General features: G+C 44.4%; 1 long non-coding RNA gene across 1 annotated transcript; it reads right to left on the bottom strand.

The window, feature by feature from the left end:
• Window positions 1-9843: 9843 nt before the first annotated feature.
• LOC109945507 (uncharacterized) lies at window positions 9844-10619 on the bottom strand. The gene is made up of 2 exons (XR_002268710.3): window positions 10387-10619; window positions 9844-10312 (listed from the first exon to the last, which is right to left on the bottom strand). It is a non-coding gene; the product is annotated as an uncharacterized lncRNA (long non-coding RNA).
• Window positions 10620-17752: the final 7133 nt, after the last annotated feature.

Below are 17752 nucleotides of genomic sequence, written 5' to 3'. Positions count from 1 at the left end.
GGTTAGGATAAGCGTAACAGCCAAGAAACCAAAAAAATCAAACGGCAAAAGGTAGCCGCGCCCCCGCAAGGCGAGGGGCCGGATTTCGGCGGACCATTCACGCGCATGTCGTGCGCCCGCGCCCTTCGCCCCGCCCCGCCCCGGCCGGGCGAGCGAGCGCGCGCGCGCGTGTGGCTCTCCACACTCTCTCCTCTCATCCATGACTTGGTGAGTGAGTGTGGCTTCCATATTTAAGCTAGCTCTACTCCACAAGAGCTAGCAATATGGTGCTATTGGTTCCACCTATCCCTTTGTCATCCACTTATATGAGCTTTTGAGATTTTCCAGGGATTTATTTGAATAACTTAATTGGGCCAAGCCCATAAATCCTAACATATCCGCCTTGAACAAATGGCCAATCTCACTGTTGGATTGGATTGGATGATGGGTCGACCATCGACCGATCGAGATCAGAAGGTGGTCGTGCGTACTCCACTGCAGCGACGAATGAATAGTCGTCTCGTCGTCCATGGAGTAGTACTACGTACGTGTCCATATGCTGTTGTATGGACCATTGCTGGGGCGGCAGCTGGACCCGCCCGGGACGGACTGACGGATGCATTCAAGAGCTAGAGACGGCCGGGCGGTGCAGGCGCGGCAGGAGAGAGTGGCCGGTCTGCACGCAGTGCCCGCACCTGCAGGCAGGCAGACAGATAGATAGATAGCAGTAGATCCGTCCATCCATCGCCATCGCTCGCGCCTGGTCATGCCATGCCACACAGCGCAGGCGGCTGCTCCCCGTCCCCCCGGTCCGCATCGCTTGCTTCCGGCCCCGTCCTTCCTCCGAACCGAAACAAGACGAGACGAGACGTCAGCGGAGAACGAACGTGTCGATCGGGCGTAGCGACTGGTCCCGTCCGGACCCCAGAGCAGCGCCAGCGATAGCTAGCTAGCTGGGGCTGTGCCTTTTTTTTTCTCCCTTGCAGCGGATCGCGCGGCAAGATTGCGGGTCGTCGTCGGACGGGGACGGCTGCCGGGAACCCATGGCGCAGCGGGGTGGACGTGAGCAGCACGCCGCCTACGCACACCGCGCGCGAAGCAGCACGTTGCGTGCGCCGCTACCTCGTCGACGGTCGACCACCGCGTCCGTGTGTCTCGTTGTGTTGTGTCTGTCACAGTAGCTGTCAGTCAATGCGTAGTGTTCTTGGAGAGGTGTGTCGCCCGTGCACGAGTTCGGGGAGCCCAAGCAAGCAGCGACGGCGATGCCGTCCGCTGTCGCGCTCGAACGACAGACCTGACGACGGCCACAGCCGCCGCGCGCGCGGTGGCGGGCGGACAAAGATGCAATTTTTTTTTGGATCCGGGGAACTGCACTGGCTTTGGGAGCAGCGAGCGGTTGGCAACCTCACGGACACGCTCACATTCTTTCAGCTTTTGTCTTCCTGTATTTTCAGCTTAGGGTTTATTTGGAAGCATCCCGTTTTTAAGAAACTGTTTTAATATAAATTAAGGTAGTACCAAACATAACAGTTTATGTTTCAATTTATAGAAACATAAACTGTTTTAGATAGAAACATAACCTTAATCATCCAGCATAATCTACCCTCGTAAGAACAGGTTTCTAACAACTACACAAGAGAACTGTTTTATTTTAGCCTATTTGGTACGGTAAAAAACAGTTTTAGATAGATTCCATATCTGCTGCAAAAATTGTGCCAAAATGTTTTGTTACTTGATTTTAATCCCCTGAAATCTAGGCAACACAAGTAAGAAGACAACAGCCTTCTCCCTTAAATTACGTTGAAGAGTAATTTAAGGGAGAAGATGTGAAAAATATATAAGTATAAAATGACAAGCATGATAAAATAAGAATAAGGAACAAAGCATATTACTCCTCTTTTTAATCCCTTAAGATTCATCATTCTTTCTCTCGTCATATGACATATAATTACAAAATACCTTCAGCTTTACACAGGAATGACGCAAAGATACTTCAAAGGATGGGCTATACGAATCCTATCGCCCGCTCTAGAAAAAAGTGTCCTTATACATGACATTGTTCCTCTATTGTAGGTGCAGAGTGCAATCTCTACACATTTACAAATGTGTCCTTAAACTTATACTTTTGAACCATCATACAAGGTAAGGGTAAAGTAGTCTTTTCCTTCTCGAATCTCGTAAACTGAGTTCCGAAGGTTATCCGATGCTCCGCTTGACGACCGTTCAAAGCTTCTTCCTCCAAACACACATGGCATTGGTCACCTTTAGTCGAAGCCTGCCTTCGTCAATGACCCTACAACACACAAAGATTAAGGCAAGGAATAGTTACCGAGTTAGTCTTTTGAGGACCTTCGGAAAAAGAAGGCCCCAACAGTAGCCCCTTCACGATGCTGACTCGTTTTTTATAATGGGCTCAACACTAGTACACAGAAGTTCTATAGTGGCGGTTCTAAACCTATTTACACTGGCGTTTTTCAGTACCGCCAGTGCTAGGGGCCAGTGGAAATCAGCATTTCCACTGGCGGTTATTTTGGAACCGCCAGTGAAAAATGCATTTCCACTGGCGGCTGAATAAAGAAAACCGCCAATGAAAAGTGCATTTTCACTGGCGGTTTTATAAAGCAAACCGCCAGTGGAAATGCACTTTTCACTGGCGGTTTTCTTTATTTAGCCGCCAGTGGAAGTTTTCCCGCCTTTTTTCAAAATTTCAAACAATACTGAATTATATATATATTTATTTACACACACACAAACATATATATATATATAGATCTATATTGATATTAAATTCTATCATACATTTATATACATCAAAGTATTCTGTTTACAACCATATATGCTTCATGCATTCTATACATCATAAGTTTTCACCTAAGCTCTAATAACTATCTCGGCTAAGAGATAATCTACTAATTTCTGTTAGTATTCTAAACTCTGGCAAAGCTAATGTTCCGGAAGCATCGTGATATTTTCCTTCTGCGGGAATGACCTCTTTCAATATGAATGTGCAGAGGTCCTCGACTATGCCATACAATGCAGCTTCGGTCAAGTTCTCCGGGTTTCCTCGTTGAAATTGCTGTAAAGGAATTTTATAAACATCATCTATTTATACTCAATAATAACACATTTGCATCTTTAATGACATAAATACATACTTGACTATTACTAATAATACCTTGTCAGGGTCCGTGATGTATCGTCCGTTCACTCTCATGAACTCGCACGCATAGAATCCACATAGGACCGATCCTTGTGGTTGCTTGTGGCACTACATAACGGGAGATTGGTTATTTAGTTGCAACATTGTGTATGATATGTATTCATAAAATCACATACTTACCGGCCAGTGATGATGAATGTCTAGTGGCACGCGTTGTTTCGACAGGTCGTACTTTCCACCTCTCATCTTATAGAATCTAAAAGCTCTGTGATCTCAAATAGAATCACCATGTTATTCTCAAATTTTAATCGATAAAAGTATGCATGCATAGAAAAGGCTTACAGCTCTAAGATGCCGAGGAATTCTGCATATGTCGAAGGGTCGAAGTTCAAGGAGTCGAGCACCAGCACCTTTCCAACCTTAGGATAAATGAGGAAGCATATCCAGTGGTCCCTGTACGAATCAAATTTGTGATGCATGTGTATTGAAATTATTAATTTTATTTATGCAAAATCACACTTACTTAAAGTTGTACGGGGCCATTATGGCTTCCCTGTCTTGAAATTGAAGCATTGCATGTCCTATGTAGGTGGCGTATCGAGCTTCAAAATCCTTCTTCATATCCTTTATACGCTTCTCAACTTCTTCGTCCGTCTTTCCCCGTATTTCATCGTTGTCTTTCCCAATTCTAAAAGTGTGGCTTTCCTCGGATATAAGTATTGGGTTGAGATACCCAACCCTTTTACTGGCACTAGCATTGGGCTTGGTACCGTAAAGAATCTCCTGCTGATCATGTTGCATTCTGCAAGTCACACGTGCATGTCAGATATTGAAATTTTATACAGCTCACTAATAATAACACACATATGTGGAAGTATGAGCGACACTTACAATGCAAACATCGTTACAAGTTGCACGTCGAGTCTCTGAAGGTTCATCATTAACCACATGTCCTCGAATGTAACAACGGCCTTTTGGTCCGAACCAATAAAAGCATGGTCTGGTATATGCACACTGATGGTGTCGATGCCAACCGATGATGCGCGCATGTACCAGTCATGCAACCTTTTAACACCAGCCGGGACCTTTCTTAGTTTCTCAAGAGGTAGCAGAGGTCTGCCCGGCACATATTTTTTAGGCACGTTTTTGTAATCTGCCTTAGTTGGCTTCTTTATCTTTGCGGCCATTGCCTCAGCCTTTTTTGCAGACTCCTCGTGCTTGGCCAAATCAACAGTTTGTGACGTGAGGCTCCGTCCAATCCCTTTCAAAAACCGAGCTGTGCCAGCAGTAGTAGCTTTACTCTTCTTTTTCTGATACGGGGACACCAATTTTGGTATAGGAAGTTTAGATTTCTTTGATGGCCTTGGATCCTTTGATGGTTGTGGAGAAGGTGGATCCCTTGATGGTGGCGTAGACAGTGGGTCACCAAGAGGATGGGGAGGAGAAGGTGGTGGAGCCCTGAATGGTGATGCTTGTGGCGGAGACGGTGGGTCAGAAAAAGGATGAGGAGCAGCATGTGAAGTTTGAGGAGGTGATGATGGATGTACAATAGGAACAACAATTTGAGAAGGCGGAGACGGTTGGGCCTGCGACGCCTGCGACGAATTCGACCAATCAAGCAATTCGACATCCCTTCGAGGCCAAAGGATAAAATTCTTGATAGCTTGTCCAAGTTTCTCGATACCTTCGGGCCCAGGGATGTCTAGCATGTCGTCCTCAGATCCTTGGACGACCGTCGTCACTTCTACTTTGCAATAATCATCTGGAATATTGTTTCCATGGAACTTGCGTCCTGGGATCGCAAGGCCTGTGGCTACTTTCTTTGTACGTTTATTGTTAATACCATATCTTATAACCAGTGTGCACGCCACAGGCCTTGTGATGTCATCAACTGGATAACGGTCCTTATTTCCCGTTGAAGCAACAGAGCTTGGTAATGTCGTACAATATGTGGAAGCCGGCGGTTGAGCTGCTGGAATTATTTGTATCTGTGGAGTGGTCATCTGTTGAACAGACATCACACTCGCCAACTGTTGCATCAATTCTGGAGGAGGATTCGATAGCATTTGAGACATCATGGCTTTGAACTCTTTCTTGGCCTCCTCCTTAAAATAATCCGCCATCTCTTCCTTGTATCGATCACGTTTCTTGTACAGACCTTCCCACTGTGGTCCGAATCCTTCCTTCCATCCTTCCTTAGACGAGATTCCTCGTACACGACCAGGATGCTCAGGGTTACCGAGACCAGCCGTTAGGATGTCTCTTTCCCTTTGTGGCTTAAAAGTTCCTTGGCTCTGCTTAGCTGCCATTGTATATATGTTTTTTGCCGCTTCTTCGACAATGGGATCATCAAAAGATACACCGGTCTCGGTTTCCCTTGGTTTTCTAGCACAGAGCCAATTTGCCGCCCTTTCACCAAGTTGCTCGGACAGCGTCGGCAACCCTGCGACCTTCTTCTCGGCGTCTTCTTGTGTCCATTTAGGAACCTGACGCTTGTAACCACCTGTGCCTAGGTGGTGGCGGTACTTGTTCTTCTTTGATAGTTCCGAATTTGCCTCACTTAGAGATATGAAATCAGGGCTGCTCCTCTGCTCTAGAAATACTGCCCACTGACCTGCTGAGATTTTATATTTTTTGGTCGGGTCCAGACCTTTCTTTGCAAACTTTGTGTTCATCTCAGACCTCCAGTTTCGGAAATTGATTGCAAGCTGCTTCATCGTGTATTCCTTCACGAGTTCTTCTGAACCCCGAGGCAGAACGAACCTCATTAATAGCTTATTCCATATTTGATTCTTGACATCATCTGACACATCTCTCCACTGTCGTATTGTTATGTCAAGATTATCTCTAACTAAAAACCCAAGTGCATTCCGGAACTTAGGTAGTGCCTCTTCTGGAGCTAGGGGCTGACCTTTCGGGCTCACGTCTGAGATTTTGTATGTTTTGTCGGGAAACTTGTTCAGCCCCCTGTCACCTCTTTTTCGATCGCTCTGCTTCCTTTTCCTTGACGTCTCGGTTGTTGTCTTGGTCTGTTCCGGTGCATCTTGGGTCGGCTCCGGTACGTCTTCGTATCGTGCCACGGCTTCTTCGAGTATCGCACGAAATTCAGACACGACCTCCTATTCATGTAATAAAATGCACAAGAGATCATGCATGTGAAATCAGTAGGGTACACATACGAAGCTAAAGATGCGTACTTTTACCTCAGCTTCTCGTGGATCATAAGTAGGGTCACGTTGCAACTCACGGAGAGCGGCCCTATCTATGCTAGTGGTAGGAAAAGGGTCGCTAGGCGTTTCATATCCTTCACTGCTGGATTGTTCTTGAGCAACACTCTTGTCCATGTGCTCGGGCACTAATCCTTGGTCCTTGATCGGAGAACTCATTGAGCTATATATATACAAATACATAAGCAATAATTAAATACATATTAACACATATTAACGTAAGCAATAATTAAATTCATATTAACAAATACCCTAAACCCTAACCCAAAACCCGAACCCTTAACCCTAACCCTAACTATAACCCTTAACCCTAACCCTAACCCTAACTATAACCCTTAACCCTAACCCTAACCCTTAACCATAACCCTAACCCTAACCCTAACCCTAACCCTAAACCCTAACCATATAGTATCGTATAGTCGTATAGTATTGTGTTACGGATATTATCGAGTTACGTATAGAGAGGGAGAGAGGGAGAGTCGTATAGGACGGGGAGAGAGGGACAGAGGGAGAGTCGCATAGGACGTATAGAGAGGGAGAGAGGGAGAATCGTATGGATATTATCGAGTTACGTATAGAGAGGGAGAGAGGGAGAGTCGTATAGGACGAGGAGAGGGAGAGAGGGAGAGTCGCATAGGACGTATAGAGAGGGAGAGAGGGAGCGTCGTACGGAAATTATCGAGTTCAGATCGAATTCGGATCGGATCGGATACGTATATTATCGAGTTGTGACGGATAAAATTACAATGTATATATTCAACCCGATGATTTTTATCGAGTTTAGCTCTTGATTTTTATGTATATATTCAACTAGATGAACACACATATATATATATTAAACACATACATTTGAACACATATGAACACACATATATATATTGAACACATACATTTGAACACATATGAACACACATATATATATTGAACACATACATTTGAACACATATGAACACACATATGAATAAAAATAAGTATTGTATGAATACTCTCATCTCCTCTCCTCTCTCTCCCTCTCCCTCCTCTCTCTATCTCTCTCCCTCTCCCTCTCTCTATCTCTCTCCTCTCCCTCCTCTCTCTCTCTCTCACCCTCCTCTCCCTCCCTCTATCTCTCTCCTCTCCCTCTATCTCTCTCCTCTCCCTCCTCTCTCTCTCTCACCCTCCTCTCCCTCCCTCTATCTCTCTCCTCTCCCTCTATCTCTCTCCCTCTCTCTATCTCTCTCCTCTCCCTCCTCTCTCTCTCTCTCACCCTCCTCTCCCTCCCTCTATCTCTCTCCCTCTCCCTCCTCTCTCTTCCCTCTCCCTCTCCTTCCTCTCTCTTCCTCCCTCTCGGCGGCGGCGGCGCGTGCCCTCCTCTCTCTTCCCTCTCCCTCTCCCTCCTCTCTCTTCCCTCTCCCTCTCCTTCCTCTCTCTTCCTCCCTCTCGGCGGCGGCGCGTGCCCTAGGGTTTACTAAACGCGGCGGCGGCGGCTGCCGGCGCGGTAGACGGCGGCGGCGAGCAGAAGAGGGGAAAGAGAAAAACACCTGACGACGGTGCGGGGGCGCGGGGCGGGAATGGCGGCGTGGGGACGGGCGCGGGGACGATCGCAGGCGAAACCCTCGGGGTCGAAATCCAGCAGCCTGACGGCGTCTTGAAGTGAACTGGCGCCAGGGACTTGTAAAATTTTTCGGCTCCCGCGCGCCACCCTTTATATAGGCGCCATTTCTACTGGCGGTTGACAACGAGAACCGCCAGTAGAAATGGCTTCCACAGACTGTAGAAGCCATTTCTACAGGCGGTTCTCTATGACAACCGCCAGTAGAAATAGTTTCTACTGGCGGTTCTCTATGACAACCGCCAGTAGAAATAGTTTCTACTGGCGGTTCTCGTTGTCAACCGCTAGTAGAAATGGCTTCTACAGTCTGTGGAAGCCATTTCTACTGGCGGTTCTCATTGTCAACCGCTAGTAGAAATTGTTTTTTATTATTATTTAACATAGTTTTTTATATATTGTTTTACTTCACTTTTTATATATTATATTAAGTATACTTTTATATATAGTTTTTTATATATTGTTTTACTTCACTTTCCATCCTCTCTCTCCTCTCCACTCTCTCTCCCCTCTCCCTCTCCATCCTCTCTCTCCTATCCACTCTCTCTCCCCTCTCCCTCTCCATCCTCTCTCTTCTCTCCACTCTCTCTCCCCTCTCCCTCTCCATCCTCTCTCTCCATCCCCTCTCTCTCTCCTCTCTCTCCATCCTCTCCTCTCTTTCCATCCTCTCTCTCCTCTCCACTCTCTCTCCCCTCTCCCTCTCCATCCTCTCTCTCCTCTCCACTCTCTCTCCCCTCTCCCTCTCCATCCTCTCTCTCCTCTCCACTCTCTCTCCCTCTCCCTCTCCATCCTCTCTCTCCATCCCCTCTCTCTCCTCTCTCTCCATCCTCTCCTCTCTTTCCATCCTCTCTCTCCTCTCCACTCTCTCTCCCCTCTCCATCCTCTCTCTCCTCTCCCTCTCCTCTCTCTCCTCTCTCTCTCCCTCTCCTCTCTCTCCATTTACCTCACTCCTCTCTATAAAGTCAATAGAAAGTCATGTAAAATTGTAAATGGTAGCCACGAAAATTGAATGAAGACAATTACATGCTTCGGTTTCTCGCTAACAATAATCAATTACATGACAAGTCCTAACAATAATCAATTACATGACAAGTATATAATCTAGGAAGCTATTGTTCTGCCTTGTCCATCGTGGCGTACCCAGGGCAACGAATTACGTGGGATGCTTCGCTCAACGTTCCTTATCTTGGTTGGATGGTCTATGAAAAGAGACATGTCGTTGAACTGGTTAAAATCCTCTAAATCAGATACACCATCAACTCCTATAGCTTGTTGTTTTCCAGGAAAAACTACATGCTTCGGTTTGTCGGTGCTTTTCTTCTCATTGTTAGAAATGATCTGTTCAGCATAGAAGACCTGTGCAGCACGATTAGCAAGGATCCATGGGTCATCTTTGTAACCTACCTTACTTAGATCAAGGACTCTGACCCCATAGTTGTCTACCGTGACATGTTTGTCTTCAACCCATTGACATCGGAAAACCAAGATCTGAAATGTACCATCACTACACGACGGTTCACTTACAGCGACCTACGGTTGGTTGCTAAAACGGCCTTCAGCGACCTACGGTTGGTCGCTAAAAACTTTTAGCGACCCATAAGGATGGTCGCTGTAAGTGCCGTCGCTAAAGGCTTTAGCGACCGACATCTTTTTAGCGATCGACTGTCCGTTGCTAATATTGTATATTTAGCGACCAACCGTGAGTTGTTGTACTATAGATTTAGCAACCAATCGTGAGTCGTTATACTGTACATTTAGCAACCAACAGAAAGTTGCCCCTAGTTATAGTCGTTAATAATAATAATATACCATTAATTAGCATTCAACAACTGTTATATATACAAAAGTATCACAAATCACCAATTTTTATACACATAATCACATAGATATACAAATTTAATTAGTATTGCACAATGATAGATCCACATCACATAAACCATCAACAAGCACCACAACAAAATCATTCACAAAACCTACACATGTTATTATGTTTTGCACATATTTGCAAACACTTTACAAAATCATTTAACAGGCTCCCAAACTCCATCTGTCTAGTTCGAGCAGAAGAATCCCATCTCTTTGAAGCCAGTCGATCCTACAACGTGAACAATGGGCTAGTTCAAATGATCTACTCGGGTATGGAAGCCTTTTTGTTCCCAAAACACCAAGATATGCAGGGATTCCTCTTTCGAGTGCAAACTGAATCTGATTCTGATGCACGTCGTTTGGTGCCAAAGACATTGCTATCACATTAGAAGAAATAAGGTATCCTCCGAAACTAACAACTCCACAACCAACATCAAGGACTGTACGAAGCATCCCCTCATTGTTTATATTGTTATCTTTGAAATTTAGCATCTGGCAAATAGTAGAGATGGTCAGATAAAAGCATTTCAGGGAAACTTACAAAGGAGTCAAGACAAAAGGCTTACATTTGCAATATTTGATATGTATTTGTCAGCTCCATGGTGAAAATGGGTCCCACCACCTGGAAACTTGATTTTTTAACCAGCTTCAACCATCCAGTTCTAGTCTGACTTCTCTTTTGCAAGGTGAGTGTGTGGAATGTTTGCTTTCCATACTACATCACGACTTTTTGGCCATTTTATAGGGACCTGGAAAAATAATGTGGATCAGATACAGCTCAGCAAGGATGCAATCAAACAGAACTAATTTCAGATTGGTACTTGTGTGATCTTGTAACACCCACTTTGTAATTGCTAGGAATATTACCAGTAGAGAAACAGTTTCTCTTTATGTGAGTTTGATCTTTGTGCATCATCATATGTGAACACCATGCCCAAAAACAATTAATAAAAAGATATGCTACTAAATCCTTGCATCATGCTGAATATTTTATTTTTGGTGTGCATTTTGTAACAAGAAAATAATAAAGACCAAAAGGGGAAAATTAAATCCTAAAAGAAATTCTTGAAAATAGAGAAGAGAAAGGAATATTATTCAATACAAATAAAATTATCATTAAAATTATTTCATCACAGTTGATATGTTCAAAACAAACAACTAATGTGAAATAATATTTGTCACAAAGAAATTTGAATTTAAACTTAGAAGATGATTTGAATTTTGAATAGGAAAGAAGGCAAAAAGTAAAAATCTGAAAAAGGAAAACAGAAACTGCAGCGCCTGGGCCTGGATTCTTCATTTCGGCCCAGCAACCGAAATGCACTGCGCGGCCCACGTCGACCTATTCACCGCGCGCGCCCTGACTGGTGGGACCCGCGGGTCGGCCAGCTCTCCGCACCACGCCTCTGTCGTGCGGGCCCGATCGGTCAGGCAACCGGACACCACGCGCGCTTGGCTTCCCGCTGACTGGTGGCCCCCACACGTCAGCACCTCCCTCAACGAACCGCGCGCCGTGCGCACACCTTCCCCTTTCCTCGCGCAACGGATGCCGAGCTCTTCGGCATGGAAGACCGCGTGACTGGGCTCCTGCGCGCCTATAAGGGTGTCGAATCCTCGCGGCGTAAACCTAGCCGCCTCGCTTGCATAGTTTCCGCGCCTAGGAACCGAAGACCACCGCTCCCGTGCAAACTTACCAATCGGAGGAGGGAGAGATTGTGGTGCGCCGCCGTGTGGAAACACCACTGGTATTGCTCCTTTGGGGTTGGTGCGCGGTCGGGGGGGGGGGCTTCTATTGAGCTTCTTCGCCGCTTCGGGTGCGTTGGCTGGGAAAACCGGCGACCGCGGCGACCACGATTCCTCACCGTAGCCGTGGATTCGCCGTGCGCTGTGAACAGAACTGGACACCGCCGGATTCAATGTAAGGACCCACTCCCCACCATCGCCCCCTTCCCAATTCCATTTCACACTTAGTATGCCTAGAAATCGTGCACCGTAGGTTAAAAGGAGAATCCCGGCCATGGCGCGCCGCCGTGCGGGGTGTCTCCGTCGCCGGCAAGGGCCGGGGTTGGGGAGAATCGCGTGTGTCGTCCGATTTTAACGGACGACCGGGATTAGAGATTGGAGTACCCCTTCGTCAAATCCATCGCGACCGTAGATTTGTGATCCTACGGCTCTGATTCAACCTAGGTCTCATTAAATCGTAGGCGTCGGTGTTGGATCGTGCGGCCGAGATTGTAAGATACCTCTTCGGCCGTGCTTTTTGCTAAAGAAACCCTCTGTTTTTATATAATCAACCCGCCGTCCTAGTTCCACTGTTCGCTGTGTCTAGGACGACTTACCCCGAGCCCCCTGAGTTCTCTGGAAATAGTGCGCCCAGTCCAGAACATAATAAAATCGGGGAAAGTGATTATTAAATAGATTTTTAATAGGAAAATAATTGCTAGAACTTCAATAATTCATAGAAAATTCATACTAACTCCAAATTACTCCATTCCAGTTCCTAAAATTTTGTAATTTTATTCTTTAGCACCTAGGGCCTCTGTTATGTCATGAAAACAGCAAGAAATTTATTTATCACTTAATCCTATTTAAAGCACATAAAACCTTTGAAAATGCATAACTTAAAATCTATAACTCAGAAAATTATGATTCCAGTTCCTAGGTTTTTATTTTAATATGTAGAATATCTCTGTGTATTTTGTATATATGTTTGGTGTAATGTTAATTTCTCTATATGCACTGTGCTTGTTTGTATTGTGGCGAGTAGAAGAGCCCGTTGCTGAGGATCCTGGTGAGCAGCAGGTTGAAGTAGCTGAGCAGGAGCTCATTGAAGGCAAGTTGTGCCCTTGACCACATTTTACCCAATAATGTTCTTTAATATCACTTATCCATGCATAGGTTAATTTTGATGGGACCCAATAGGTCACCCTAGATTGTTTATCTCATTACCTTGTTTACCCCTGAATCACTTGGGTAGTTTGCTATTGCTTTATATGGTTTTGGGATAATCATTTATTACCTCTATGTTCCAATTCTTGTTGTTATTCTGTTTATGTTCATGTTGTTATCATTAATGTTAATTGGAACATAGAGCTTAACTTGAGAACCACGTGCCACCACAAGGGTTTAATGGGACGCCCTTGGCTGATTAACTAGGAAAGCTAGTGGAAGACTACCTTACCCGAAAGGGGCAAGGGCAGTAGGGGAGAGGTCAGTGCGGGGAGGTCCCTGGTTGATTTTGCTGCGATGGCGGTCAGCCAGGAACCCTGTACTGGATCTTCCCATAAACTGTAGCGGGTTTTCGGAAGCTAGTGGAACTTTGTAAAGGCCTCGTAGTGTTGCCCTGCCGCGCTTCCTAGGTAGAGGTGTATGGGATTCATGACCCCTTGGCAGATGGGTAACATGACTTGTGGGTAAAGGGTACAACCTCTGCAGAGTGTAAAACTGGTATACTAGCCGAGCTCACGGTCATGAGCAGCTCAGGACTCTCTGATGTTTAAATTATGGAACTTAAATTCAATTTTGTCATTTGCATTGCATGGGTTTGTTATTAATTTTGTTCTATTACTTTACTTATGGTTTGGTATTTACTTACACTTAGTAACTGCTAATAAAATTTTGACCGACTACTTAAAAGCAATGCTCAGCTTTAACCCCTATCATTGATCAGCCTTACACTTCACATGAGCTCCCACCTTTGGTGAGTTCGTGTCACATTATTCCCCACAACTTGTTGAGCGATGATCATGTGTGAGCTCACCCTTGCTGTCTCACACCCCCCCCACAGGAGATGATCAGGTGGTTCAGGAGGAGCCGCCTAACACTGAGGAGTTCGATCTGATCTAGGTGGCGTGTCTCGGTCGACATTGGCGCCGACGATCCTTAGTTCGTTTTATATTTATCTCTTATTTTGTAATAAGTCTTCCGCTATGTAATAAATACTCTGATGATTTATGACATTTATCTCTATACACTCTGTTATTATATATGTTGTCTTCTTGGCGCATGTATGAGATGCACCCGGCTTTGTCCTTTAAAACCGGGTGTTACAGAAGTGGTATCAGAGGAATGTTGACTGTAGGACGAAACCTAGATAGAAATGGACAAAACCCTTACCTACTTACCTTATTCTGATTCATTCTATACTTACCTTACTCTGATTCTTTCTACACTTATCTTGATTCTGTCTCACCTTCTACTGTTCTACTCTGATCATTCTTACCTTTTCTACTCTTAGTCAAGATGGATTTCACACCTTGGAATCCCTACCCCTATGACATTTTTAAGAGGTAGGAAGCCTAAGACAAAATTAAAACTATTTTCTTTATTAAAAATGTTGGTTGATTGTTCTGATGATCAATGCCTGATTTGCTTCTTTGATTGATTGAAATAGTATAGACGTGCATCTTAGCATGTACCACCATAAGGTAATGTATTAGCTTTAGTGGGTGACACACTAATCTACTTAGCTAATAAATCCCTCGTAGTAACATTACTCGTAATTACATGCCTTGTCTACAATTCTTTCTTTCTTACCCTGTATTTCTAACCCAGATGGACTGCTCCTATAGTGTTAGAAGAGAGCACTATAGACGTGATCCTTGGTATGTCATGGTTAAGAAAGGCAAAGGCAGTATATACACTGTGCTAAGGGTACCGTAGAGCTCACTACCACTAAAGGAGAAAGATTTCAAGTTAATATTGCAGTAACCTCCTCATCCATGCGAGCAATGTTCTTTATACCTGAGGAGTTTGTTGGTGACAACATCCGGGTGGTTAGAGATTTTCCGGATGTCTTTCTAGAGGAGTTACCAGGAATGCCACCTGATAGAGAAGTTGAGTTTGTTATTGATCTCTTACCTGGAACCGCCCCTATTTCTAAACGGCCGTATAGGATGTCCGTAGAGGAGTTGAAGGAACTGAAGAAGCAGTTAACTGAATTACAAGAAGTTGGGTACATTCGTCCGAGTTCCTCACCTTGGGGAGCACCGGTCTTGTTTGTACAGAAGAAGGATGGATCGCAGCGGATGTGTGTGGATTATAGATCTCTTAATGATGTTACAGTGAAGAACAAGTATCCGTTGCCCCGTATTGAGGATTTATTTGATCAGATGAGAGGTGCAAGAGTATTTTCGAAGATTGATCTCCGATCGGGATACCATCAGATGAGGATTAGACCATCGGATATCCCCAAGACGGCTTTCTCGACCCGATATGGATTATATGAGTTCATCGTTATGTCATTTGGACTAACTAATGCACCAGCTATTTTATGGATCTGAAGGATAAGGTGTTCATGATCTGGTCAGATTCGTCGTGGTTTTGATCGACGATATTTTTATTTATTCCAAGAGTGATAGTGATCATGAGGAACATCTGAGATTGGTGCTATAGAAGCTACAAGATAATCAACTCTACGCCAAGTACAGTAAATGCGAGTTTTGGATTGGCAAGGTGCCATTTCTTGGTCGTATTATTTCTAATGGAGGAATTTCAGTGGATCCTGCTAAAGTCAAGGAGATAATGGAGTGGAGAGTACCCACTACGGTTACGGAGATTCGGAGTTTCTTGGGATTAACAGGATATTATCGGAGATTTATTGAAGGATTTTCTAAGATTGCTAAGCCTATGACTTCACTTTTGGAGAAAGGAAAAGAATTTAAGTGGGACGAGAAGTGTCAAAACAGCTTTGATCTATTGAAGAAGAGGTTGATGTCGCCACCGGTATTGGTTATGCCAGACCTACAGAAGGGATTTGACATTTATTGTGATGCATGTGGCCAAGGGCTTAGGATGTGTGCTCATGCAAGAAGGACATGTGATTGCCTATGCATCTCGTCAGTTGCGGAAGCATGAACTGAACTACCCCACTCATGACTTGGAACTAGCAGCAGTTGTGCATGCACTTAAGATTTGGAGACATTATATCATGGGGACCAAGTGCCAAGTATATACGGACCATAAGAGTTTGAAGTATATATTCACTCAGAAGGATCTCAACCTTAGGCAACGTCGTTGGTTGGAGCTTATTAAGGGTTATGATTTGGAGATTCACTATCACCCGGGCAAGGCAAATTTGGTTGCAGATGCCTTGAGTCGAAAGGAGCATGTTCATTCAGTTATTGTTGCCCAGCTACCCGATGAGATTGTTGAGGATTTCAGGAGACTTAACCTGGGGATAGTTGCTCATACTGAAGGAGTTACTATTGATGTGGAACCTACTTTGGAGCAAGAAATCCGCAAAGGTCAACTTGACGATGCTAAAATAAAAGATATTAAGGAGCTGATTACTGAAGGTCGAGGTCCGGAATTCACGGAAGATGAGCAGGGCACTATATGGTTCAAGGATAGAATGTGTGTTCCTGATATTAAAAGCCTTCGAGAGACTATATTGAAAGAGGCCCATGACTCGGATTATTCTATTCATCCTGGTAGTACTAAGATGTACCAGGATTTGAAGCGAAAGTATTGGTGGTATGGATTGAAAAGAGATGTGGCTGCACATGTGGCTATGTGTGATGTATGTCAAAGAGTTAAGGCTGAACACCAGAGGCCAGCTGGACTATTGCATCCACTGAAGATACCCGAGTGGAAATGGAAAGAGATTGGTATGGATTTTATTACTGGATTGCCTCGCACCCAGAAAGGATATGATGCTATATGGGTGATTGTGGATAGATTGACTAAAGTGGCTCACTTTATTCCTGTCAAGACTACTTATAAAGGTTCTCAGCTAGCAGAGTTATATATGGCTCGAATTGTGTGTTTACATGGAGTACCAAAGAAGATCGTGTCTGATCGAGGTTCGCAGTTTACCTCAAGATTTTGGAGAAGCTTTCATGAGAACATGAGTACAAAGTTGAATTTTAGTACGGCTTATCACCCTCAGACTGATGGACAGACTGAAAGGACTAATCAAGTATTGGAAGATATGTTGAGAGCATGTGCCCTTCAGCATGGAGGAAGTTGGGATAAGAGTCTGCCTTATGCTGAGTTCTCGTATAATAATAGTTACCAGGCCAGTCTGCAGATGTCACCTTTTGAAGCTTTATATGGGAGGAAGTGCAGGACTCCTCTATATTGGGATCAGACTGGAGAGAGACAGTTCTTTGGGCCTGAACTGATTCAAGAAGCAGAAGAACAAGTTCGTATAATTCGAGAGAATTTGAGAGTGGCTCAAACCAGGCAAAAGAGCTACGCTGATAATAGAAGAAGACCACTGGAATTCGAAGAAGGAGATTATGTGTATCTCAAGGTGTCACCACTTCGTGGAATGAGGAGATTTAAAGTTAAGGGCAAATTGTCCCCTCGCTATATTGGACCATTCTTGATCTTTAGGAGAGTTGGAGAGATGGCATATCAACTTGAGTTACCTGCTAGTCTATCAGATGTGCATAATGTGTTCCACGTATCTCAACTCAAGAAGTGTCTCCGTGTCCCTGAGGAACATTTACCCATGGAAGAGCTCGGTGTTCAAGGTGATTTGACTTACACGGAATACCCTATCAAGATTTTGGATACTTTGACTCGAGTTACGAGGAATAAGGTAATAAAGATGTGCAAAGTCCAATGGAGTCACCACGGTGAAGATGAAGCAACTTGGGAAAGGGAAGAAGAGCTTCGTATAGATTTTCCCCACCTTTTCTCTAGTTCTTCTTAAATCTCGAGGACGAGATTATTTTTAAGGGGGGTAGGATTTGTAACACCCACTTTGTAATTGCTAGGAATATTACCAGTAGAGAAACAGTTTCTCTTTATGTGAGTTTGATCTTTGTGCATCATCATATGTGAACACCATGCCCAAAAACAATTAATAAAAAGATATGCTACTAAATCCTTGCATCATGCTGAATATTTTATTTTTGGTGTGCATTTTGTAACAAGAAAATAATAAAGACCAAAAGGGGAAAATTAAATCCTAAAAGAAATTCT

The sequence above is a fragment of the Zea mays genome, chromosome 4 (assembly GCF_902167145.1).
Source record: "Zea mays cultivar B73 chromosome 4, Zm-B73-REFERENCE-NAM-5.0, whole genome shotgun sequence".
Classification (NCBI taxonomy): Eukaryota; Viridiplantae; Streptophyta; class Magnoliopsida; order Poales; family Poaceae; genus Zea; species Zea mays.
The sequence above is the reverse complement of the archived record's forward strand: the minus strand, read 5'-3'. Positions and strand labels throughout refer to the sequence as shown.